Consider the following 3810-nt stretch of genomic DNA (forward strand, 5'->3'; position numbering starts at 1 on the left):
TTCCTTCTCTCCTTGTTGATTGTATCATTTGCATTGGGTTTCTTCTGGTCACTTGTTTTCTTCAAGTCCTAAGTTTGTCCACTGAAATAAATTGATCAGTAGAGGGTGGAAGCCCACTACCTCTACTATGAAGTTGAGCTCATTTTAAGAAAAGATGGTAGTGGATGGAAATTCTTTATGATAAGTGTAGGGGTGGTTTTTGACCTTTCTTGTTAAATTCAAACTCTTTGCCAAAGTTGTCAAAGGCTTAGAAGTTGGACAAACCTGTCCCCAAATGACCTTGTTTTGGAGGGTTGCAGAGGAGTGCACATGGGCTGCTCTAAGCTGTCAGCTGAAGCAGCTCTCAGGACTGCTTGGAGATCATGGCCTCCCCTTGTCAGTGAGCCAGGAAAGATCCAGATCTCTGTAAGAGTTTTCTAAAACACTTGGAGTAATGTTGGAGGCAAGGTACTTCAATGGATTTTAAATGGAAATTCAGTTCAAGTGTCCCTATGGAAATGCTGTCAATTTCTTAGCATTTTTAAGACTAATCTGTCTCAAGCAGCCTTTCTAGAGAGACACAGATCTTGATTCCAGCACAAACCTATGGGGACTTTGATGTTTGAGACTTTTCCTAAGTTTCCTCCATGTATTCATTCAGCTGACATGGTAGAGCTGTTGCCAGCAAGGCTGTAAGCGTCTTTAGGGAAAGGATATGAAATTGATTGAGGGAGGATAATATTTGGGAACACTCAAAGGTGGCTATGAATGCCCCTTTCTTCCTTGCAGAGCATTCCACAAATTCCTCCATTGTCTCCAAGCCAATGATGTTGAGTCCCTGTACCTGAGAGCCCTTGGGGTGTTTTGTGATTGAACACCTGAGCCATTGTTGCCCTTCTGCTCTCCTTCAAGCCAAGTTCAAGAAAATGTCACCTCCTAAACCCTGAGACTTGGGTCCATTTTTGCCTTGCTCAGGGGTGCTCCTCCAGCTCTGCAGTGCAGCAGCCCCAGGGACGCTGCCGTGGGGGGCATGGGGTGAATTGTGCTGGGCTGCCTCCCCTGGGCTTGCTGGCTGCTGCTGCTTGACAGAGCGTGCCAGAGTGCTGCTGCCCAGGCTGGGCTGAGACTGAGGACTTTTCATGGTTACCCCTTCATGATATATCTTTCCCTTGATGGGATTTCTTCTAACTCACTCTAGACTGCATTAGAAAGTTTTATTTCCATGCTTAACAAATTGAGGCTTCAAATTCTCATCTATATTTTCCCCTCCAGTCCCTTATGTGTTGGGGCTGGCTTCCCTTGGGGACAGGTGTATCAATGTACTGATCCCATCCCCTTTTATTGCTGCAGGAGTGCTTAGGAACACTTCAAATGGTCCTTTCCACTTTTCTTTAGGTGGCTTGTTGCTGTGCTTTCTGACATAAGACACAGTCCCCAGGCTGATGAGGATGTACCTGAGTATCCAAAGTCACCAGGGTTGGTCACAGCAGAGACTTGTGGAAAAATGAGAGCACTTTCCAAGAAGATGATAAGGGACTGAAATTATCATTTCCTATCATATGATTTTCTCTAGAAAGCATTGGAACTTTATAGTGCCTTCCATAGAGCATTTCCTATGGGCTCACTTTTTCTTTAGAAGCCACTGGAATTCTGCACCTCAAGAGAGCAAGGGGAAGCACTGGTGGCCACTTCAGTGAGTTTTCCTGGCCACTTTTATTCATTTCTGGTTTTAGACTCTGATTTGTTCTCTCAGTCTTGCTGCTGGGAATGACCTCCATGGGCTGAGTAGGTCCCATTTAACTGGGAGTGTTTTAGATAACTTTTGTACAGTTTCAGCTCTGAAATGAGAATCTCTATGGATGACATTCCAAAAGGAATAAATGAATCCTAATCTTAGTAGTTTTTCTTTTATTACTACTTGAGGTAATTCTTTGAGTTGGTTTGTTTTTTGGTTTTTTGATTTTTATTTTTTTTACCTTTTTGTTTTGTTTTGGTTTTTTGGGTTTTTGTTTGTTTGTTTGTTTGTTTGGGTTTTTTGCTATTGTTGCTATTGTTGATTTTGGGTGGTGGTTTTGTTTTGGGTCTTTTGTTTGTTTGTTTGTTTGTTTGTTTGGTTTGGTTTTGTATTTGAAAGTTTGTGGGGTTTTTTTGTTTTTCTGTTGGGGTTTTTTTGTGGCAAGGAAAAGCCTCTGGCCATACAGAAAATGGGTCCACAAACTGTAGAAGGGTTCCTGGCTGAACAAGGCCATGGCATTCTCCTGTGAGAATTGGAAAATCTGGTCTGCAGTTTACACAGTTACTCTGAAGACCATGTACTGTCCCCAGAACGAGACAGACCATGTACTGTCCTCCAACAGATACATCAAGGAAGAAGGAGCATTGTGCCCAGATGAAACCAAATGCCAAACACACACAAGTGGGAACTGCTAATTTGGCACACCTTAGCTAAAGATGCTTATGGTGTGACAGCCAATCAGTAATTAACATGCATGTGTGAATGCAGCTACTGAACCAAGGAGCATTAAGCATTAGTGGCCTGAGACAGTGTCTAGAGAAGGATAAATGTGCCAAAGTTGCTTAAAAAAGGGGAGCAGCATGTAGCCACATGGGCTGTGAGTGTCGTTCCTCGGCCAACTCTCCGTGGGACCCTCTTCCCTTTGGTGCCTGTGAACAGGGACTCTCTTTGCTGAAATGCAGTTCGCTGAAATGCAGTTCCCCTAAACGCGGAAGACTCCGAGCATCAGGTTCCCAGGCATAGCAGGAATCTATGGATGCACTAATGGAGCACTAACATTCTCACCCTGCTCTACTTACTTTACATTTGAATACAGGCTGGTAGAAGGAGAGATCTGGCTTTGATTTCTCCCCAAGTTACCTGTTGCACTTTCAGGTTAGGAGTACATGTAAAATGCAGCTAATCACTCTCTCTACCCATGAATATTCCACCAGTGGACTGACTTACAGAAACATCCTTTTTCTCTTTGTACCTTCCTAAGTGGTGCCATAATGAACAGAAGATTTGCAGAAATCACACAGAAAATCACCAAAACTGCTGAAATTAACACTCAATTCCATGAGAAAGGCTTCTGAGAAAATGCTTGACAGGATCACTGAACAAACTCAAGCTTAGAAGAGAAATATTCATTTTAGCACTGATCAAGGGGAAAGAAAAAGAAATGCTGTAAAAATTCCAAGTGGAAGATAAGGAGAAAGACAGGAAGCTGAGGAAGAGCAAGGCCCTGTCAGATGAGCTGTGGAAGGTAACTTTGTGCCCCAGCGCTGTCAGAGGACGTTCCCTGTCATTGGTGCAAGCAGCTGGAGACAGAAATACTGCTTGATTTGGGGGCCACAGTCTAGGTAAGTGCAGAGGTGGTTCAATAACGTGACATGAGGGAGTTCCCCCAGGGCAACTGGGATGCCTGAAAGAAGTGAACAGCTCAGCACAGCCTGGCCTGCTCGGCTGCTTTTCCTTCTGATCCTCCTGGGGAGGCTCTGACATTTCCTCTTCCCTGATGGAAGTGCAGCTGCTGCCAAGGGAAACGTCCCCATACTGACTCAGTGTTCCCTTTGCTTCCCAGATGTCCCATCTGCTGTCCCTGTCCAGGAGAGCTGCTCTGCACGGGAGGAGGAGACCGAGGGAGAGCCTGGGAACATGGGGGGCTGCAATCCCTGCTGATCTGGTTCTGTTTATGGATGGGTAGAGTTAGACTTGGATAGTTACAAGTGTAGGGATATTTACATACATTGACTGATATTTGTGTAGGTATCTGTGTATGTATATTGTTATATTGATGCATGGATATTGATGGGTTTACACCTGTAGTTATATTT

Source organism: Passer domesticus, chromosome 11 (assembly GCF_036417665.1).
Source record: "Passer domesticus isolate bPasDom1 chromosome 11, bPasDom1.hap1, whole genome shotgun sequence".
Lineage (NCBI taxonomy): Eukaryota > Metazoa > Chordata > Aves > Passeriformes > Passeridae > Passer > Passer domesticus.